We start from the raw sequence: 24,557 nt of genomic DNA, 5'->3' as shown, positions 1-24,557 counted from the left end.
TTGTCTGTTCAGACCGATATGTAAGGAGTGTAACTTGGAGCTATCTCCCTGTGCAGACAGAAATGTGAGGAGTGCAATTGAAAGCTAGCTCCCTTTTCAGACATTCATGCTGGCAGTGTAATTAGGAGCTAGCTCCCTTTTCAGGCAGACAAGTAAGGAGTGTAATTAGCAGCTAGCTCCATGTTCTGATAGACATGTGAGGACTATAATTAGGACGGAGGTCCCTGTTCTGCTAGACATGCAAGGAGTTTAAACAGCAGCATGCTCCCTCTGGAGACAGAAAGGTGAGGAGTGCAATTAGGACCTCACTCCCTGTTCAGACAGACTGCCGAGGATTGTAATTAGGAGATAGGTCCCTATTCAGACATACAGGTGAGCAATGCAATTAACAGCCAGCTCAATGTTCAAACAATCATCTGAGAAGTGAAATTATGAGCCAGCTCCCTGTAGAGACAAACAGGCAATAAGTGGAATTAGGACTCATTTCCCTCTTCAGACAGACAGGTGAGCAGTGCAATTAGGAGCTAGCTCCCTGTTCAGATAGACAGGCTAGGAGAGCAGTTAGGAGATAGCTCCTGGTCTGACAGACAGGTGAGGAGTGTAATTAGGGGGCTAGCTGCCTGTTCAGACAGGCAAGCAGTGCAATTAGGAGCTAGCTCCCTCTTCAGACAGACAGGTGAGCAGGGCATATAGCAGCTAGCTACCTGTTCAGACAGACAGGCAAGGAGTGCAGTTAGGACCTAGCTCCCTGGTCTGACAGGCAGGCAAGGGGTGTAATTAGGAGGTAGCTACCTGTTCTGACAGACAAACAAGCAATGTAATTAGGAACTAGTTCTGTGTTCTGACAAACAGGTGAGAAGTTTAATTAAGAGCTAGTTATCTCTTGTTAAAGATAGGTGATGAGTGTAATTTGGAGTTAGATCCCTGTTCTGACAGACATGCAAGGAGTTTAATCAGCAGCTAGTTGCATGTTCAGATAGGTTTGGGAGGAGTGCAATTAGGAGCTAGCTGCATGTTCAGATAGGCATCCCAGGAGTGTAGTCAGGAACTAGCTCCCTGTTCAGACAGATGTGTGAGTAGTGTAATTGGGAACTGGCTCCCTGTTCAGACAGCCAGGTTAGAAGCATAATTAGGAAGTGGCTCCATCTTCTGACAGACAGGAGAGGAGTGTAATTAGGAGCTAGCTCCCTGTGCTGTTAGACATGCAAGGAGTGTAAGTACTAGCTAGCACCTATTAAGATTGACATGCAAGGAGTGTAATTAGGGCTAGCTCCATTTTCAGATAGAGATGTGAGGAGTGTAATTAGGACTTAACTCCCATTTATAAGCTTACTTCCTGTTTGGAAAGACATGTGAGGAATGTAATTAGGAGCTAGCTACCTGTTCAGATAGACATGCAAGAAGTTCAATTAGGATTTACCTCCCTGTTTAGCTATACATATGAGAAGTGGAATTAGGAGTTAGCTCCCTGTTCAGACAGACATGCGAGAAGCATAACTAAGAGCTCCCTGCTCAGACAGGGAGGTGTGGAGTGTAAATAGGAGCTATTGGCATGTTCAGATAGGCATGTGAGGAGTGTAGGTAAGAGCTAGCTCCATGTTCAGAAAGACATGTGAAAAGTGTAATTTGGAGCTAGCTCCCTTTTTAGACAGATGTGAGGAATGTAATTAAGAGCTAGCTGCCAGTTCAGCAGACATGCAAGGAGTGCAATTTGATGCTAGCTCCCTGTGCAGACAGAAATCCAAGAAGTGTAATTGGAAGATAGCTCCCTATTCGGACATTCATGCTGGGTGTGTAATTAGAAGCTAGCTCCTTTTTCACACAGATAAGTGAGAAGTGCAATTCAGAGCTAGCTGCCTGTTCTGATAGACACACAAAGAGTGCAGTTAGGGTCTCGCTCCACATGCAGACAGACATGCAAGGAGTGCAGTTAGGAGCTAGCTCCCTGTGCAAACAGATATGCAAGGAGTGTAATTAGGAGCTTGCTCCCTGTTCAGACAGACAGGCCAGGAGAGTAATTATGAGTCCTGAAACATGAAGAAATTATTAGACAATACTAAGTCAATAAGTTCAGTAACCAAACCAATTCTACCTTCAAAAAGTGGGGGTAGCCATGGGGTTACCCTGCGGAGCTAGTATTGCAAACCTTGTCATGGCACATTGGGAGTCAGAATTTGTCTTTAACAACAACACTTTTTGTGACTCCTTGATTTTGTATACACGTTACCTCAATGATATATTTATCTTAAATAATGGAGATGAACACATGGGTTCCAACGTGATAAAATACTTTTAATAGTACCACACAATTTTTACAGTTTACGTCTACATTTAATACTGACACTATATCATATCTTGACATTTGTTTGGCTAAAAACTACAGGTTAGAGAGTTTTGTAGCTAAGATTCACAGAAAAAGTACGTATTCAAACACGTTTCTCCATTTTTCAAGTAACCATCCTTTCCATCAAAAGAGGTCAGTTATAAAGGGCCAGTTGGTGAGGGCTTCAAGGATGATAACGTTAGATGACGACTTTCTTGAAAAATGTTCTTTACTTAGGAGCATGTTCATCCATCGTGGTTACCCAGAACCCCTTTTGGATGACCTTATCAATGAAGTTAAAACTAAAAGACTTGACAAGGTGTACTTGCCACTTCTTAAAATCAGAAGTGTCCATACTATGTCTAATAGTAGTGGTACTGTTGTGAATCTGATGCGGAGTCCTGATGCTCAAAATAGTAAAGTTAAAGAAAATAACTTAAATTTTATTACCACTTATACTTTACACAGTAACTCATGCATCAAAATTCTGCAGAAGAATTGGGAATTATTTAAAACTAATTCCAACATATATACCGAACTGGGTGATTTCCCCTGGAGTAACTTTTAGAAGAGGGATGAATTTGAAGACCACCTTAGAACAAAAGAACACTCCTACTGTTCCCTGTAATGGCATGAAGAAATGTGAAAGTTGTAACTACTGTAAATTTGTGGATGTAACTAACAGTTTCAACATCAACGGTTTACAATGTAAAATCAAGGACAGATTTAACTGTAATTCTAGTTTTGTTGTCTATTTGGCTAGGTGTAAATTGTGTCCTGCTTTCTACATAGGAAAAATGGAGCGGAGGCTCTGTGACAGGATATATGAACACCAATATGCAATGAAGAAACAGAAACTGGAAAATGCTTTAGCTAAACATGTTTTTACTAACCAAGAGCATGTCTTTAAATGTATTATTATAGACCAAGTAAAGGCTGATAGTAGGGATAGGCCTAGACCCTTGAAATTAGAAGAGCTTGAATTATCTTGGCAGGTTAGACTAAATGCCTATAACCCACCTGGTTTGAATGATTCTTGTTCCATTAGTAGTATTTTAAAATTAAAAAGTTTAAAGAAGTAGAAATTTTGCTTCAGTCAGGAAGTTGGTTAGTGTTAGCCATTTAAGGCATCTTAGTACTTGCTGCTAATCATTTTATAGAGAGTTTTCCAGTAGCACAACAGGGTTAAACACCTATGGATGTTTAACTTTGTTTACTTTAACTGGGTATTTTATGTATTGTTGTTGCTACACTATAGTCAATTTAGAGATATGCAGTACTTTTTATATTGTTTTTTTAGACACTTGCGACTGTTACCTTTTTAGATCAGTCACTTTTTTATTTAACATTCCTTATTACTGTGTGTAGAGTTGCAGTTTTTATGAACTGGTTTGCCTTTAAAATGAGGCAATGTGTAAGACGTGTAATCGATTAATTATCAACCAGCTGTTTGTATAAATTGCATTTGTAGTTCACTTTAATATGTTTCTGAAGAAGTTTAGCCGATTGAGGCAAACAAAAAGTGCTTTAAACTTTTTATTAAACTTGTGGACTTGTTTGTCCTGCAATTCTCTTTTGGAGTTTCTTGAACAGTTTGACTGTACGATATGAGTGAACGTAGTACTTCGTTCTACTATTTGAGTGGTTTTACAGCTTGCTGAACCTGTGTTTTTGTTTTAAAAGTTTGACTGCCGGTTCTTGTTTTCTATGTGATGAATGTAATTAGAAGCTAGCTCCATCTCCAAATAGACATGCAACGACTGTAATTAACAGCTATCTCCCTGGGCTGATAGGACAGGTGTGTAATTAGCAGCTGGTTAATTGTTCAGACAGGCAGGCCAGGAGTATAATTAGGGGCTAACTGCCTGTTCAAACAGACGGGCAAGGAGTGCAACTAGGAGCTAGCTCCCTATTCAGACAAACAGCCAAGGAGTGTAATTAGAAGCTAGCTGCCTTTTCAGATAGACAGGGGTGGACTGAAATTAGGAGCCACCTCCCTGTGCATACAGACAGCTGAGCAATGTAATAAGAAGCTAGCGTCCTGCACAGACAGCCTAGGAGTGTAATTAGGAGGTACCTCCCTGCCCAGACAGACACGTGAGGGTTTTAACTAGCAGCTAGCTCCCTCTTCAGACAGAAAGGCATTGCAACTAAGAGTTAGCTCCCTATTTAGACAAACAGCCAAGAAGTGTAATTAGAAGCTAGCTACCTTTTCAGATAGACAGGGGAGGACTGAAATTAGGACCCACCTCACTGTGAATACAGATGGGTGAGGAGTGTAATAGAGAGCTAGCTCCCTGTTCAGACAGACAGGTGAGCAGTATAATTATGAGCTAGCGCCATGTTCAGACAGACAGGAGAGGAGTGTAATTAGCAGTTATCTCCCTGTTCAGACAAACATGTGAGGAGTGTAACTAGGTGCTAGCTCCCTGTTCAGATGGGCAGGCGCGTAGTGTAATTAGGAGATAGCTCCCTCTTCAGACAGACAGGTAAGGAGTGTAATTAGGAGGTAGTTCCCTGTTCAGACAGACAGGTGAGTAGTGCAATTAAGAGCTGGCTCCCTGTTCTGATACATAGGCAAAGAGTGTAATTAGGATCTTCCTCCCTGTTCTGACAGACAAGCGAGGACTGTAATTAGGAGCTAGCTCTCTGTGCAGGTAGACATGCAAGTAGTGAAATTGCGAGCTTACTCCCTGCTCAAATAGATATGTGAGGATTGTAATTACGACTAGCTCCATTTTCAGTTAAGGCTATGAGGAGTGTAATTAGGAGCTAATTCGCTGTTCAGATAGACATGTCAGAAATGTAATTTGGAGCTAACTCTCTGTTCAGACAGCTACGTGAAGTGTAATTAGGAGCTAGCGCACTGTTCAGACAGACATACGAGGAGTGTATTTAGGAGCTATTGGCATGTTCAGATAAGCATGCAAGGAGTGTAATTAAAAGCTAGCGCCCTGTTCAGATAGACAAGCAAGAAGCATAATGAGGACAAACATGTAAGGAGTGTAATTAAAAGCTAGCGCCCTGTTCAGATAGGCATGTGAGGAGTGTAATTAGGAGCTAGTTCTCTGTGCAGACAGAAATGCAAGGAGTGTAATTGGGTACTAGTTCCCAGTTCTGACAAATATATGAGAAGTGTAATTAGCAGCTAATGGCATATTCAGATAGACATGCGAGGAGTGTAATTAGGAGCTATCACCACATTCAGACAGGCATGTGAGGAGTGTAATTAGCAGTTACCACCCTGTTTAGACAGGCATGTGAGAAGTGTAATTAGGAGATAGCTCCCTTTTTAGACAGGCATGAGGAATGTAATTAGGAGCTAGCTCCCTGTTCAGAAAGACATGCAAGGAGTGCTATTTGGAGCTAGCTCCCTGTGCAGACAGAAATGCGAGGAGTATAATTGGGAGTTAGCTCCTTTATCAGACATTTATGCTGGGGGTGTAATTAGAAGCTAGCTCCCTTTTCAGACAAACAAGCAAGGAGTATAATTAGGAGCTGGCTCCCTGTTCTGATGAGGGCAGTTAGCAGCTAGCTCCTTATACAGCCAGAAATGTGAGGATTGCAGTTAGGAGCTAGCTCCCTGTGCAGACAGATATGTAAAGAGTGTAGTTAGTGACTAGCTCTCTGTTCTGATGCAGATGTGAATAGTGTAATCAGGAGCATGCTCTGTATTCTGATAGGCAATTGAGGAGAGTAATTAGGTGCTAGTTCCCTGTTCTGATAGACATGAGGATTGAAATTAGGAGCTACCTCCCAGTTCTGATAAACATGTGAGGAGTGTAATTAGGAGCTAGCTCCCTGTGCAGATAGATATGTGAAGAGTGTAATTAGGAGCTAGCTCTCATTGTAGTTAGACATGCAAGGAGTGGGTTTGGCATAATACTTAAGGTCTTCACCTCATAAACACAAGGTTGAAGATTTGATACTACCTTCAGTTTATTAGCTAGGCTTAAAATGCCCTTTAAGGCAGCTAACATCCTGTGAAATTAATGCCCTGTCCACGTAAAGCAGATTACTTCATAAAAACCTTTTTAAGAGCAACCTGTATAACTGGATGGGGAACATAAACTACACCCCTGAGATTCCACCTGTATCCCTGCTGGACAGTGGAATAGGGTGCTGACTTATTGGAACATGGGCTAAATTCTAAGCTAGGCTTGTAAGGGCCTCAGGGACAACAGCCTAGTAACTTTCTATGAGCCTATGAGTGTAGTTATGAACTAGTTCCCAAGGCAGACAGACATAACATGATTGTAGTCAGGAGCTAGCTCCCTATGCACACAGACATGCGAGGAGTGTAGTTAGAAGCTAGCTTCCTGAGCAGGCACAGAAGTGAGGAGTATATTTAGAAGCTAGCTCCCTGTGCAGACAGACATGCAAGGAGTGTATTTAGGAGCTAGCTCATTGTGCAGACACACATGTGAGGACTGAAGTTAATTACTAGCTCATAGTGCAGACAGACGTGGGAGAGGTATAGTTAGGCGCTACATCCCTGTTCTCACAGACATGCGAGGAGTGTAATTAGCAGCTAGCTCCCTGTTCTGACAAACACAGAAGGAGTGTAATTAACAGCTATCTCCCTCTGCCGATAGACAGACCAGGTATGTAATTAGATGCGAGGAGTATAGTTAGAAGCTATCTCCATATGCAGACAGTCATGTGAGGAGTGTAGTTAGGAGCTAGCTCATTGTTCATTCAGACAGCCCAGGAGTGAAATTAGGAGTCAGGTCCCTATTCACACAGACTGGCCAAAAGTGTAATTAGGAGCTAACTACCAGTTAAGACAGACAGGTGAGTAGTGTGATTAGGATGTAGCTTCCAGTTCTGACAGACAAAAGAGGAGTGTACTTAGGAGGTAGCTCCCTGTTCAGACAGGTGAGGAGTGCAATAAGGAGCTAGCTCCCTTTTCAGACAGACAGGCAAGGGGTGTAATTAGGACATAGCTCACCATTCAGACAGACATGCAAGGAGTGTAATTAGGAGCAAGCTCCATGTTCAGACAAACAGGAGAGGATTGTAATTAACAGTTAGCGCTCAGTTCAGATAAACAGGTGATAAGTGTAATTAGGATATAGCTGCCTGTTCAAATGGAGGTGAGAAGTGTAATTAGGTGGGAGTTCCCTGTTCAGGCAGAGAGGTGAGAAGTGTAATTAGGGCTTAACTCATTAATCGGGCAGGCAGGCAGGCGAGAATTGTAATTATGTGATTCCACTCTGTTCAGACAGACAGGCAAGGAGTGTAATTAGGAACTAACTCCTTGTTCAGACAGACAGATGAGGAGTGTAATTAGGAGTTGGCTCCCTGTTCTGATAGACAAGTGAGGAGGTAGTTAGGAGCTTGCTCCCTGCTCTGACAGAAGGGTGAGCAGTGTAATTAGGAACTACCTCCCTGTGCAGTTAGACATGTGAGTTGTGTAATTATGAGCTCACTCACTGTTAACATTGACAAGGGAGGAATGTAATTACAGTTAGCTCCATTTTTCAGATATATATGCGAGGAGTGTAATTAGGACCTAACTTCTAAGTATGAGCTTGCTCTCTGTTTGGTTAGGCATGTGAGGAGTGTCATTAGAAGCTAGTTCCATGTTCAGATAGACATGCAAGGAGTGTAATTAGGAGCTAGCTACCTGTTTAAACAGACATGCAAGGAGTTCAGTTAGCATCTAGCTCCCTGTTCAGACAGACATATGAGAGGTGTAATTAGGAGCTATCTCCCTGTTCAAACCGACAGGTGAGGAGCATAATGAAGAGCTAGATCCCTTTTCAGTCAGGTGAGGAGTGTAATTATGAGTTACTGGCATGTTCATATAGGCATGCAAGGAGTGTAATTAAAAGCTAGCTCCCTGTTTAGATAGACATGCGAGGAGTGTAATTAGGTGGCAGCTCACTATTCAAACAGACATATGAGGAATATAATTAAGAATTAGCTACCTGTTCAGACAGACATCCAAGGAGTGTAATTTGGAGCTAGCCCCTGTGTAGATAGAAATGCAAGGAGTGTAACTGCGATATAGCTCCCTGTCCAGACATTCATGCTGGGAGTGTAATTAGAAGGTAGATCCTTTTTCAGACAGAGCACTGAGGAGAGTAATTAGGGGCTAGCTGCATGTTCTGATGGACAAGCAAGGAGTACAGTTTGGATCTAGCTCCATATGCAGGCAGACATTCAAGGGGTGTAATTTGGAGCTAGCTCCCTGTTCAGACAGACAGGTGAAGGGTGTAATTAGGAGCTAGCTGCTTGCTCAGGCAGACATTTTAGGAGTGTACTTAGAAGTTAGCTCCCAGTTCAGACAGGCATGCAAACGGTGTAATTAATAACTATTTATTTTTTTGAAAGAGATAAGAAGAGTGTAATTAGGAGCACATTCTATGTACTGATAGACATGCAAGGAGGGTAATTAGGTGCTAGTTCCCTGTTCTGATACACATGTGAGAATTGTAATTAGTAGCTAGCTCCCAATTCTGACAGGCATGCAAGGAGTGTAATTAGGAGTTAGGTCCCAGTGCAGATACATATGTGAAGAGTGTAATTAGGATCCAGCTCCCTCTGCAATTAGACATGCAAGGGATGTAGTAAAGTGCTAGCTCCCTATGCAGGCAGACATGTGAGAAGCGAGAAGTGCAGTCAGGAACTAGCTCCTAGTGTGGACAGACATGCAAGGAGCATAATTAACATCTCTCTCCCTGTTCAGACAGATATGCAAGGAGTGTAATTAAGACCTATCATCATTTTCAGATAGACATGCAAGAAGTGTAGTTAGGATCTAGCTCCCTGTTCAGAAAGACATGTTAGGAGTGTAATTAGGAGCTAGTTGTATGTTCAGGTAGGCATGCAAGGGGTCTAATAAGGAGCTAGATCCATGTTCAGATAGGAATGCGGGGAGTGTAATAAGGAGCTAGCTCATGTTCAGACCGACATGTGAGAAGTATAATTAGGAGCTAGCTCCCTTTTCAGACAGACATGCGATGAATGTAATTAGCAGCTAGCAGCCTGTTCAGAAAAACATGCAAGCCATGTAATTTGGAGCTAGCTACTTGTGCAGACAGAAATTTGAGAAGTGCAATTGGGAGTTACCTGCCTATTCAGACATTCATGCTGGCAGTATAATTAGGAGCTAGCTTCCTTTTTTTTCAGAAGACAAGTGAAGAGTGTAATTAGGATTAAGCTCCCTGCTGTGATAGACATGGAAGGAATCTAGTTAGGATTTAGCTCCATATGCAGACAGACATGCAAGGATTGTAGTTAGGAGCTAGCTCCCTTTGCAGACAGGCATGCAAGGAGTGTAATTAGGAACTTCCTCCCTGTTCCACCAGACAGGCAAGGAGTGTAATTAGGAGCTAGCTCCTTGTTCAGGCAGACATTTGAGGTATGTACTTAGGAGCTATCCCCTGGTTCAGATATGTAAAGGGTGTAATTAGAAACTAGCTCTCTGTTCTCATAGAGATGTGAAAGAGTGTAATTGGGTGCTAGCTCATTGTTTTGATAGACATGCAAGGAGTGTAATTAGGAGCTAGCTCCCTATTCTGATTAACATGTGAGGAGTGTAATTAGGGACTAGCTCCCTGTGTAAATACCTATGTGAGAAGAGTAATTAGAAGCCAGCTCCCTTAGTGGTTAGGCATGCAAGGAGTGTAGTTAGGAGCTTGCTCCCTATACAGACAGACATGAGAGGAGTATAGTTAGGAGCTAGCTCACTGTGCAGACCGACATCTGAGGAGTTTAATTAGGAGTTAGCTCACTGTTCTTACAGACATGCGAAGAGTGTAATTATGAGCTAGCTTCCTGTTCTGACAGACTTGCTAGGAAGATAAATAGGAACTAGCTCCCTGTTCTGATAGACATGCAAGGAATGTAAATAGGAGTAAGCTCCCTGTTCTAACCAACATGACAGGAGTGTAAATGGGAGCTAGCTCTGTGTTCTGATCGAAAAAGGAAGAGTGTTATTAGGAGTTAGCTCCCTGTGCTGATAAAAACATGTGATGAGTTTAATTAGGAGCTAGCTCCCGGTGCAGACAGACATGTAAAGAGTGCAATTAACAGCTAGCTCTCTGCACTGATAGATAGGACTGGTGTGTAGCTAGCAGCTGGTTAATTGCACAGACAGACGAGCCAGGAGTGTAATTAGAGCTAGGTCCCTGTTCAAACAGCAGACAGACAAGCCAGAAGTGTAATTAGAAGCTAGCTTTCCATTCAGATAAACAAGCAAGGAGTGCAATTAGGAGTTAGCTACCTGTTCAGACAGACAGGCAAGGAGTGTGATTAGGAGCTAGCGCCCTTCTCAGACAGACAGACAAGGAGTGTAATTAAGAGGTACCTCCCTGTTCAGACACACATGTGAGGGGTGGAACTAGGAGCTAGCTCCCTGTTCAGACAAACAGATTTTACTTATAGATTTCCATGTGTATTTTGTTAGCTTTGCAGTGATTATATGGCTGAAACATGTACATATAAGGACTGCATGGGTGCATAAGTATACAGAAATATATTGCCTTATCTAGCTAAGACATAAAGAAATAACCAATGCATAGGGTTAATGCATACCTACCTATATTGGCATATCTGCATATTTATTGTATCTGTCTGGGATGTGTACAATTAATCAATGCAGGAGTATAGGACACATACTTATATAGGTATATATGCTTGTTATCTGCACATTTAGCATGGACATTTACAAATAATCAATTTATGGCTTTTGGGCACATATAATTATACAGGCATATTTGCTGTTATCTATACATTTGACAGGGGTATGAAGAAGTAACCAATGCATGGTTATTGGTGGGCACATCTTGTTATGTGTGGATATTCACTTTAGAACATTGAAAGCCCGTAATGTTGAAATTCAAAACACTGAGATCAAAATCTTGAAAATTCAAAACACTGAAAACTCAAAACATTGAATCCCATAACATTTAAATATACTACATATTTAGTTAGGACATGCGCACGCACACACACACACACACACACACACACACACACACACACACACACACACACACACACACACACACACACACAAAATATCTGTGTGTGAGGGCATCTAGATACTAGATATCTTGTTGTGATGCATACACATAGCTAATACACTGGCATAAGGCACATCTATGTATATACACATTTGTTTATCTTCATATGTGGTAGGGGCATGTACAAATTAAGAATGAATGGGTATGGGAGAGCTCTACTTATAAAGGAATGTGTAATTATCTACATATTTCGATGGCACATGTACAAAAAAGCAAGTAATTAGGAGTGTAATTATGAGCTAGCTCTATGTTCAGATAGGCATGTGAGGAGTGTAACTAGGAGCTAGCTCCATGTTCAGACAGACATGTGAGAAGTGTAATTTGGAGCTAGCTCCCCTTTTTGACAGACATGTGAGGAATGTAATTAACATTAACCCCGAGTACCTTCTCAGGGCGCCTAAGTGCTTACATCCGAGCGCTCTGTGAGGCACTTGAAAATGTAAGGTGTTTCAACCGAGTGCCTTCCACAAGTGCCGGTAAATTCACAGTCCCTTTTTAGCTCCACTGTTAGAAATTAAGTTGAAAAAGTACCTGAACTTTGTCAGGTACCTTCTCAACTTCATTTTTATGGTGGAGTAACATCATGTTTGTGTTTAACATTTTGGAGAAAATCGGCTTGCTATGCACTGTGTATCTGCAAGCTGATTCTGTATGTTTTCCGTGAAGCAATTGGTGGCAGGCAATCAGATTTTTGTAATCCAAGCTGCCACTTGCCAAACTACTCCACTCCCAGACCTAACTTTCTTTCTTTACTTGTTGTCATTTTAGGAGTCATTGTGTGATATCGTATGTATGTCATATTTATGTGGCAGTCTACTGCTTCTTATAATAATTAAATGTATTTATAATTTGGGTATTGGCAGTTTTGATATCATTTTATTAAATATGTGAGAAAAATCACGAATAAAATGAGTGTGGGAGTAGAGAGACACTCTATGTACTTTATGCGCTTTATTCGCCGATTTCCACTTTCAGTGCTGGGCCAAAGCTGTTTTATAGCATCAGTGTGACCGTGGCCACCTTATTCTTGTGTCTTGGCCCCTTTATGGTACTTGCATAGAAAAGGAGACTAGTTCAAGCAAATAGCGCTGCCTCTGATCACTAGGGCAGTATTGCGAGTGAACATTCTGCGTGTGCCCAACATGCTGACCAAAAAAGTGAGTTGAGGTTTGCGGAGGGGAGAAAGAACATTCTGATTTATTGTCTTCTTGCTAAAATTAAAATACTCTTTACACCACATAATAAACATTCCATCAGTTAAGTGGCCTGACTAGTTATAACAATCTGTTAAAATTATACTATACTAAGAGCTTCTGGCAGGTAGGCAGGCTGGCAGCATTCACTTCCTTGTTCCCATCACTGGGAAAAAGCTGAAAGGCAAACAAAAAACAAACTAGAAAGGCATCAGAGAGTTGTGGATCTCTGTTAGATGATGAAAAAATATGTAGCTAAACTAAGATAAACACTTTAGCTGTATTCTGGCTGTATGAGCATTAACATGTGTATATATTTGCAAAATACTTTGCATTAACCATTGACCAGAAATCTTTGGAGGTTAAATTCAGTAAACCCAAATCAAAACCTTCACTTACCATGAAAGATTTTTCTTAAGGATTTAGTAATAACAATGTGCAGGGCAATACAAAAAGTGAAAATGCAATATTTCTGATTGTTTAAGGCATTCTGTTTGTACACCCTACCAAGAAATGCATGTGTGGTGTGTGCGTTTGTATGTACATATATGAGAGAGATATGAGAGAAGTGATTCATTTGCTGATGACTGCATTACGGTGACTGTGCTGCTTCTAGAACATTAGCATTGAAATACGCTGAGTGAAACTAAACTAGATACCATGTTACAAAAAGAGTATCACACATGACACAAGGTGAATAGTGGAGTCCTGATACAGAACCAGTAAAATTATTTGGGAAGTAAAATGGAGGGTATAATTGCTTCAGAGAATAGTCAACATTTACTTAAAGACTCTAAACAGTATTTTAACAGTGTGCTGCTTGCATTTAGGATAACCACTCATACTACTATTGTGACTATACCAGCCAACCTGCTATATAAGCACAACATCAAAAACACGTTACATTGCATAAACAGATCCACAAACAGAAGTTAAGCAGTTTGTAAAATGGACTGGAAGGGAAACATGAAGGTATCTGCTTATGCAAAAAAAAAAAAAAACAGACAAAGGTCATTTTTACACAAGCCAGATTACATTAGTCAGAAGTAAAAATCAGCATCTTTCATTATTTAGCTCAGAGCCCTTTCTAGTAAGTAAAATATTCTTACTGTGACAAATTGAGAATCCACTATCACAAGGCAATGTCCTTTTCTAAATCTCTGCTGATGGAAGCAGTTATACTATGACACAAGCTTTGATATTGTAGTAAAAAAAAAATAAGATTTCCGCTGAATGTTCATAAATGTCAGAAATTTATGCCTAATAGGTCTTAGAGATATACAAATATATTTTCTTATTTAAAATTTTATTTATATTTAAAATTAACAGCCAGTATATAATCGATTAAATACAAGAATACAGTGGTCAACAACAACATGGTATTTAAATATTGAAAAGCAGTGGACTAATCAGAAGGATGTGAGTTGTGCTATTTCACAAAAACTGAAATATCTCGACATCCCTTGGGGTGCAAGCCATAAGTGGACATTTGTCAAGTAGCAAGAGTGAACATAAATTAAATTTTGTATGGATAGAGATTGTTGGGTGCTAAATATCTGAGCTATCCTGAGGTAAAGGAGGAAGAAAGGATGGTATGGGAGAAAGAAAGGAGGAATCTAGGAGAGTTAGGCAGAAAAAGGAGGAAGCTAGGTGAGAGGAAATGGAATTAGTATACAAAGATAGGGTGGAGAATGAAGGAGAATAAAGTAGGGATAAGATATGAAGGATAGTTTAGTAGTGTGTTTAGCCAGGGTTAGTGCAGGACCAAAGCTAGGCATTTGTTAGGTATTCTCTAAGTAGTAATTTGAATTTGGATGAGTTGGAAGTATTGAGTATATGGAATTAGTATACCAAGATAGAGAGGAGAATGAAAGAGAATAAAGTAGGGATAAGAAATGAAGGTTAGTACAGTAATGAGTTCAGCCAGGGTTAGTGCAGCATACTTGAACTTGTACTGGTACCTCAGTCTTCTCCCATGCTAGTTCTGTTGTGGAAAGGCCTACAGTCCACCTTTCACATGTGTCTTCAGTATCAGCTTTTCACCTAATACCCACTTTTAGTACATTGTCCAGCAATCTTTGATACTGACACTTGAATTTGGTATAATTTTTGTTAGTACTTACATTCACCAGGTTTCTTGATTTTGTGTAAGAAGCATCCTGAAATGTTGTCTGGGCCCTTCAAGCTGATAATTTTAATATTGATTGTGGGAACATGGGTGAAATGCTTGGCTAAGTTTATAAGGGCCTCAGGGCCAGTAGCCTAGAATTGTATCTTCCTATGAACCTATAAAGATTACATCCTGTTGCTTGGACTGACTGCTTAGTCTTAGATTTAGATGTGAGATTTGCTTTCATCCGTTCTGCTTTATGCCTCTTGCTTAGATTGCTTGTCTGTGCTCCAATGAGATGACTGTTATTTCTGCAAAGATTGTCTGATATTGGTGGATTGTAATGACAGATGTCCGAGTGGCCTTTTGTAGCTGAAATGTTCTGAAATGGGTAGTTTTGCCATTATTGGTTCATAGGTTTGATTCATTGCTTACAGGGAATATAATCTAATACAATCAGAGAGATATGTATTAGTTTAGATTATTGCTGCTTTTACAGTAGTCCTGGCATTGCTCAACTCAGTATGTAGGGCAATATTTCTGACTTCTTGTATTTGTTTATTTACAAACACAACAGTATGCTGCAGCATTTAGGTCAAGAAAGAGTTTTGAGCATATAGTCAAAACATGTTTGATGGTATGAGAGGCTCAGTGAGACATATTTTATTGCTGATTTTTGTCATTGATCAACCAGATATTTTGGACAGTATGTCTGAGATTTTTACTTGTGTGACTTATTGTAACCAGAGAGATGGATAAGGGAGATAAAATTAATTACTACATTTGAAGTAGTTCTTACATGGATCAACCAGATAGTTTAGATATTTCTGTCTTTGTTATTTCTGTTTCTGATTCTACTCGGTGGTTAGCTGCATGAAATAAATGTTATGACTTGCTTAAATATAGACATTGCTGCTATCACTGACTTGCTGACTAGTACCAGCATGGAGCTACCGTATATTTTGGGCAATATTTCTGGCAATGTCATTACTGTGCATAATTTAGGTGGGAGGAACTGCTCAATATTATGTAAATGTTATACTATTTTACTGAATTAATCTGGTCTTCTCCTAACAGATTGTAATGACTTTCTGTTATACCTGCACCAGGTAATATAATAAATGCCTGCTCCACAGGTTATGTGCAGCAATTATCACCTGTTTCTGAGCATGCATAGCCTTTCAGTAATGAAATGCAGTTCATTATCATATTAACAGTAGGTGCAGTTACAGTATAACACAGAGTCATTCTCACTTTTCAGGTAAAACTCTCAGCAGCTGCCACTGTTATTCAAATAACTAGAAGTCATTATCAAACTTGATGAATGCACAAGCCAGATTTGGGTTTATGTCTATGTGGAGTCATTTCCAGCACCCCCCACATCAGTTTGCTTCTCTCATTTTTACAATTTGTTGTATTTTGCTAGGGAACATGTAAATGTACTAAGCAATCCCTTCTTATGAAGGCAGTGTGTGTATGCTGTACCCATGTAGAATTATTACAGTCTGTTTAGTAATTAGGTTATGAAAACTATGATATTTTTTCATATTTTGGTAAATAACTTTGCTAGAGAAGATGTCAACATGCTAAGTAATACCTCATTTTGAAGACAGTATTTATTACTTACAAGATGTAAAAGTAACTGCCTGTATGCTGTTCATGTGTAAAGATATCACAGTTTGTTAGGACTTAGGTAATGGAAATTATGATTTTTTTTTCATATTTTGGTAAATAACTTCGCGGAGCATGTAATTGTGCCAAGTGATATTCTGAAGACAGTGTTAATATCACAACATGAAAAAAGAACTGTGTCTGTATGCTGTACACATGTGCAGACATCACAATCAGTTTAGGACTTAGGTTATGGAAATTATGATTTTTTTTTCATATTTTAGTAAACAGCTTTGCAAGGGAGCATGTCAGTGTACCAAGTAATACCTCAATTTGAAGACAGTATTGATAGTTCCAACATGGTAAAAGAACTGTCCCTGTATGTTGTACACATGTACAGATATCAAAGTTTTCTTCAGACTCAGGTTATGAAAATTATGATTTTTTTCATATTTGGTAAATAACTTTGCAAGGCAGCATCTGAATGTGCTAAGTAGTACCTCAATTTGAAGACAGTATTGATAATTCCAACATGGTAAAAGAACTGTCCCTGTATGTTATACACATGTACAGATATCAAAATGTGTTTCGGACTTAGGTTATGGAAATTGTGATTTTGTTTTCATATTTTGGTAAATAACTTTGCAAGGGAGCATCTGAGTATGCTAAGTAATACCTCATCTTGAAGACAGTATCGCTGGTTCCAACATGGTAAATGAATTGTGCCTGTATGTTGTACACATGTGCAGAAATCAAAGTTTGATTTGGAGTTAAGTTATGGAAATTATGATTTTTTTCATATTTCATTAAATAACTTAACAACAGAGCATGTCAGTGTGCCAAGTAATACCTCATTTTGAAGACAGTGTTACTCCTTACAACATAGTAAAAGAACGGTGTCTGTGCACTGTACACATGTAATAATATCACAGTTTGTTTAGTCTTGTAGGATTATGAAAATTATACATTTCCAATACTTCTCATTTTTATACTCATATCTTTGCAGGGGAGCATGGTGATCACACAAATGATGCATCATTTTGAAGCTGACATTGAGATGCACAACGTCTACACTAATGTGTAGGCTCTGTCTGTTACAGGTAATGAGATATTATGCTTTGTTTATTTATCAATTAAGAGAAATATTATATTAATCATATTTCTGTGAATATCTCCATAAAGGAGCATCACACAGTAATGGTTAAGGTATCATTTTAAACCTGACATTCCTACTAACAAATTAAATACAAATTGTATGGCTCTACATGGTACATTGATGAAGATATTGTACTTTTCTTTTCCAAAAAGGTAAAACATATGCACAATATCAATATTTCTTGCTAAATATTTAATAATGACTTTGATATGCACTATCAACATTTACACTGTTGGAAAGGTCAGTGTCTGCTGAACAACTTTCATGTTTACATTTTTAGTCTAGCTCTTGGTTATGGACATTTGTTTTCTGTATGGTATTACAAATGGATTTTCTGAAAATGAGGTCAGGTTGCACTGCTGTTCCTATGGTGGAATTAAGCAGGCAACATTTTCCTGGGCTGCTCCGGAGTGAATGAGTTAAGAGCTAGCTGCCTGCGCAGATATACAGGCAAGGAGTGTAATTTGGACAGAGATCCCTGTGCAGACATAAATGCAAGAAGTGTAATTGGAAGATAGCTCCCTGTTCAGACATTCATGCTGGGTGTGTAATTAGAAGCTAGCTCCTTTTTCACATAGTCAAATGAGAAGTATAATTAGGATCTAACTTTCTATTCTGATAGACAGGCAAGGAGTGCAATTAGGATCTAGCTACATATGCAGACAGACATCCAAGGAGTGCAGTTAGGAGATAGCTTTCTATGCAGACAAATGTGCAAGGACTGTAATTAGGAGCTTGCTCCCTGTTCAGACAGACAGGCCAGGAGAGTAATTATGAACTTGCTCCCTGTTCCGACAGATAGGTGAGGAGTGTAATTAAGAGCGAGTTCTTTGTTCAAACAGACATGCGAGGAGTGTACTTAGGAATTAGCTCCCAGTTCAGACAGACATGCAAAGAGTGTAACTAGTAACTATCTCTCTGCTCTGATAGAGATAAGAGGAGTCAAAAAAATGGAGAAGTCCTTGCAGTGAGTTGAAGCAATTTAATATTAAGCACTTTTCGTTTGCAGGATCTACAACCTTCTTCAGATAAAAAACAAGTATCAAGAAACATACAAATGCAGAAGTTTAAAAAATGATCACACGATTGTAAGAACCAATCAACACACTCCTAGTGTAGCCTAGGAACACATAGTTAAAGGTATATATATATATATATATATATATATATATATTTATATACATCATGCACACATAAAGTCCTGTTTATTTAGCTCAGTGCCAACTTTGCCCAGATTTCTATGAAGTAAAGATGGAGTGTAGACTCTGAGAAAGGGTCTATGAGCATTTACATGCAATTGAGAAATGTAAACAAGACAATGCTTTGGCTAAACTTGTGTAAAGCTAAGTGGTCATACGTTTACTTTCAGAGTAATTGACCAAATATTAATGGATAGTAGAGATGGGCCAGTTGGATTATGGCTAGAAGAACTGGAGTTGTGCTCGCAACTTTTATTAAATGCAGTTAACTATCCAGGCTTAAATGAAGCATGTAATATCACATGCTTACTGAAATGAAAGAGCCTGGAGAGATAAAATGTATGTAAAAATTGAAGTCAATATATGTATGTACAGTATACATTTCAGAAATATACATTCTTATTTAAAGTTGTTAGGAATTTTATTTATGTTTATTTTTTATTTTATATTTACACTCACTTTCATGCTTTTTGAATTCTGGGTTATTAGTTAGTAAATGTGAAGTTAGTAGGCTAATATACGTTTAACTTTGTGTTCATAGGCTACACTAGGAGCGTGTTGATTGATTCTTACAATCATGTGATGGTTTTTTAAACTTGTGCATTTGTATGTTTCTTGATAATTATTTTTTATCTGAAGAAGTTTGCAGATCCTGCAAATGAAAAGCACTTAATATTAAATTGCTTCAACTCACTGCAAGGACTTCTCCATTTTTTTGTCTTTCCAGTTGTTTCTGTGATATTTTTTACCAAGAGATAAGAAGAGTGTAATTAGGAGTGTGTTCTCTGTTCTGATAGACATGCAAGGAGTGCAATTAGGTGCTAACTCCCAGTTCTGATACACATGTAAGGATTGTAATTAGTAGCTGGCTCCCAGTTCTGATAGACATGCAAAGAGTGTAAGTAGGAGCTAGCTCCCTGCGCAGATACATATGTAAGGAGTATAATTAGGACCAACAAAATAGCTTACAAAATGTGCAAGAAAACACACAAAAGACTGGAGAAGCAATCACCATCCAGATTTACTATGCTCCTAGTACTTCGGCATCAAGCCTTCCAGAGAATAATTTCTCATAAGGATGGTACAGATTAAATACATTTCACTAAACCAATTAGTCAATTACTCAATCAATTATACAATAATTAATTGTTCAGTTCAGTCATAGTGTTTTAAAGTGCATAAGCATCAAATAATGACACTAATATATACTTAAACAGTATCTACTGACGTCATGGGTATAAAGGTTCCAAAAAAGTGTCTGAGGATGATGTATTTTTTGTCAGTGTGAGGAGTGTAATTAAGAGCTATAAGCATTTTCCAAAAGCAATGCAAGGACTGTAGTTAGGAGCTAGCTCCCTGTTCAGAAAATCATACAAGGAGTGTAATTAGAAGCTAGTCTTATGTTCAGATAGGCACGCAAGGAATGTAATTAGGAGCTAGCTCCCTGTTAAAGCAGACATGCAAGAAGTGTAATTAGAAGCTAGCTCACTTTTTAGACAGGCAGGCGATGAATGTAATTAAGAGCTAGCTGCCTGTTCTGACAGACAGGCAAGGAATGTAATTAGGAGATAGTTCCCTGTGCAGTTAGACATGCAAGAGTGTAAGTGCTAACTAGCCCTTATTACGTTTGGCATGCAAGGAGTGTAATAGCTAGTTCCATTTTCAGATAGAGATGTGAGGAGTGTAATTAGGACCTAACTTCCAATTATGAACTTGCTCCCTGTTTGGATAGACATGTGAGAAGTGTAATTAGGAGCTAGGTCCCTGTTCAGATAGATATGCGAGGAGTGTAATTAGGAGCTAACTACCTGATTAGATAGACAAACAAGGAGTTCGATTAGGATCTAATTCCCTGTTTAGCTAGACATATGAGAAGTGTAATTAAGAGCTAGATCCATGTTCAGACAGACATGCGAGGGGCATAACTAGCAGCTAGCTCCCTGTTCAGACAGACAGGTGAGGATTGTAATTAGGAACTATCAGCATGTTCAGATAGGCATGCAAGCAGTGTAATTAAAAGCTAGCTCCCTGTTCAGATAGACATGAGGAGTGTAATTAGGAGGCTGTTCCCTGTTCAGACAGACATGTGATGAGCATAATGAGGAGCTAGACCCTGTTCAGACAGATGTGCGGGGAGTGTAATTTGGAGTTAGAGACATGTTCGGTTAGGCATGCAAGAATGTAATTATGAGCTAGCTCTATGTTCAGGCAGGCATGTGAAGAGTGTAACTTGGAGCTAGGTCCATGTTCAGACAGACATGCGAGAAGTGTAATTTGGAGCTTGCTCCTTTTTAGACAGACATTTGACGAATGTAATTAAGAGCTAGCTGCCTGTTCAGACAGAAATGCAAGGAGTGTAATTTGGAGGTAGATACCTGTGAAGACAGAAATATGAGGAGTGTAAGTGGGAATTAGCTCCCTATTCAGACATTCATGCTGGGAGTGAAATAAGGAGCTAGCTTTCTTTTCAGAGAGTCAAGCAAGGAGTGTAACCAGGAGCTAGCTCTGTGTTCTGATAGACATGCAAGGAATGTAGCTAAGATTTAGCTCTGTATGCAGCCAGACAGGCAAGGAATTCAATTAGGAGCTTGCACCCTGTTCCAACAGACAGGAAAGGAGTGTAATTAGGAGCTAGCCCCTTGTGCAGTCAGACATGCGAGGAGTGTAGTTATGAGATAGCTCCCTGTGCAGACAGACATTGGAGGAGTGAAGTTAGAAGCCAGCTCTGTATGCAGACAGATATATGAGGAGTGTAGTTAGGAGCCAGTTCCCTGTACAGACAGACATGCAAGAAGTGTAGTTAGGAGTTAGCTCACTTTCTTAAAAACATGCAAGGAGTGTAATTAGCAGCTAGCTCCCTGTTCTGATAAACATGTGAGGAGTGTAATTAGGAAGATAGCTCCCTGTTCTGACAGACATGCGAGGAGTGTAAATAGGAGCTAGCTCCCTGTTTTGATAGACATGCAAGGGGTGTAATTAGGAACTAGTTCACTGTGCAGATAAGCAAGAGATGAGTGTATTTAGGAGCTAGCTCCATCTGCAGATGGACATGTGTGGAGTGTAATTAGAAACTAGCTCCTTGTGCAGACAGACATGCAATGAGTGTAATTAACAGCTATCTCCCTGTGCTCATTTACAGGACAGTTATGTAATTAGCATCTGGTTAATTGTTCAGACAGACAAGCTAGGAGTGTACTTAGGAGCTAGGTCCCTGTTCAGACAGCAAACAGAAAAGCCAGGAGTATAATTAGGAGCTAGCTACCCATTCAGATAAAACAACCCAGGAGTGTAATTAGGAGCTATCTACCTGTTCATACAGATAGGCAATGAGTGTGATTATGAGCTAGCTCCCTATTCAAAAAGATAGCCATGGAGTGTAATTAGGAGGTACCTTCCTGTTCAGACAAACAGGTAAGGGATATAGCTATCAGCTAGTTCCCTGTTCAGACAGACAGGCAAGGAGTGCAAATAAGAGCTAGCTCCCTGTTCAGACAAACAGCCAAGGTGTGCAATTAGAAGCTAGCTGCCTGTTCAGATGGACAGGGGAGGGTTGTAATTAGGACCCAGTACCCTGTGCAGACAGACTGGTGAGGAGTGTAATAAGGAGCTAGCACCCTATTCAGGCAGACATACAAGAAAGGCAATTAAGAGCCACCTCCTTGTTCAGACAGACAGGTGAGGGATGTAATTAGGTGCTAGCTCTCTGTTCAGACAGGCAAGGAGTGTACTAAGGAACTAGCTACATGTTCAGACAGACAGGAGAGGATTGTAATTAGAGCTAGCTCCCTGTTCAGACAAACAAGCAAGGGTTGTGATTAGTAGCTAGCTCCTTGTTCTGACAGACAGGTGAGAAGTATAATTCAGATGTAGCTCTCTGTTCTGAGAGGCTGGTGAGAAGTGTAAATAGGAGCTAGCTCCCTGCTCAGACAGACAGGTGAGGAGTGTAATTAACAGTTATTTCCCTGTTCAGACAAATAGCCGAGGGATGTAATTAGGTGCTAGCTCTCTGTTCTGACAGACAAGCCAGGCGTGCAATTAGGAACAAGCTACTTGTTCAAACAGACAGGCAAGGAATGTGATTAGGAGTTAGCTCCCCATTCCATCAGACAGATGAGGGGTATAATTAGGAGGTGGCTCCCTATTCTGACAGACTGGTGAGGAGTGTAAATAGGAGCTAGCTCCCTGTTCAGACAGACAGGTGAGGAATGTAATTAGTTATCTCCCTGTTCATATGGGCAGGCAAGTAGTGGAAGAAGGAGCTAGCTCTCTATTCAGAGAGACAGGCGAGTGTAATTAGGAGGTAGTTCCCTATTCAGGGAGACAGATGAGGAATCTAAGAGCTGGATCCTTGCTCTGATGCACAGATGAGGAGTGTAATTAGGATCTTCCTCTCTGTTCTGACAGACAAGCAAGGAGTGTAATTAGGAGCTAGCTCTCTGTGCAATTAGACATGCAAGCAGTGAAATTATGAGCTTACTCCCTGCTCAGATAGATATGTGATGATTATAATTACAGCTAGCTCCTTTTTCAGATAAGGATGTGAGGACTGTAATTAGGAGCTAATTTCCTGTTCAGATAGATGGGTGAGAAATGTAATTTGGAGCTAACTCTCTGTTCAGACTAACATGCGAGAAGTGTAATTAGGAGCTATTGGCATGTTCAGATAAGCATGCAAGGAGTGTAATTAAAAGCTAGCACCCTGTTCAGATAGACATGCAAGAAGCATAATGAGGACAAACATGTAAGGAGTGTAATTAGGAGCTAGCTCTATGTTCATATAGACATGTGAGGAGTGTAATAAGGAGCTTTCTCCCTTTTTAGTAGACATGTGAGGAATGTAATTAGGAGTTAGCTTCCTGTTTAGAAAGACATGCAAGGAGTGTAACTTTGAGTATCTCCCTATGCAGACTGAAATGAGAGGATTGTAACTGGGTGCTAGCTCCCTCTTCAGAAAAATATGTGATTAGTATAATTAGCAGCTAACAGCATGTTCTGATAGAAATGCAAGGAGTGTAATTAGGAGTTACCACCCTGTTCAGACAGGCATGTGAGAAGTGTAATTAGGAGCTAGCTCCCTTTTTAGACAGACATGTGAGGAATGTAATTAGTAGCTAGCTGCCTGTTCAGTAAGACATGTAACGAGTGTTATTTGGAGCTAGCTCCCTGTGCAGAAAGAAATGCAAGGAGTGTAATTGGCAGCTAGATCCCTTTTCAGACTTTTATGCTGTGGGGTGTAATTAGGAGCTAGCTCCCTTTTCAGACAGACAAGCAAGGAATGTAATTAGGAGCTCACTCCCTGTTCTGATAGACATACAAGGAGGACAGTTAGCAGCTAGCTCCATATGCAGACAGAGATGTAAGGATTGCAGTTAGGATTTAGCTCCCTGTGCAGACTGACATTCAAAGAGTGTAGTTAGTAACTAGCTCTCTATTCTGATACAGTTGTGAAGAGTGTAATCAGGAGCATTCATCTCTGTTCTGATAGATGTGTGAGGAGAGTAATTAGGTGCTAGCTCCCTGTTCTGATAGACATGTAAGAATTGTAATTAGGAGCTAACCCCCATTATTGATAGACATGTGAGGAATGTAATTAGGAGCTAGCTCTCTGTGCAGATACATCTGTGAGGAGTGCAATTAGAAGCTAGCTCCCTTTGTAGTTAGACATGCAAAGATTGTAGTTATGAACTAGTTCCCTAGGCAGACAGACATAACAGGAGTGTAGTCAGGAGCTAGCTCCTTATGCAGACAGACATGCGGGAAGTGTAGTTAGAAGCTAGCTCCCTGAGCAGATAGAGATGTGAGGAGCATATTTAGTAGCTATCTCCCTGTGTAGACATACATGCGAGGAGTGTAGTTAGGAGCTAGCTCATTTGTGCACACACACATGCGAGGACTGAAGTTAAGAGCTAGCTCACTGTGCAGATAGACAA

The sequence above is a fragment of the Protopterus annectens genome, chromosome 3.part0, assembly GCF_019279795.1.
Source record: "Protopterus annectens isolate FY-2018-M chromosome 3.part0, PAN1.0, whole genome shotgun sequence".
Classification (NCBI taxonomy): domain Eukaryota; kingdom Metazoa; phylum Chordata; order Ceratodontiformes; family Protopteridae; genus Protopterus; species Protopterus annectens.
Note: the sequence above shows the minus strand (reverse complement) of the source record.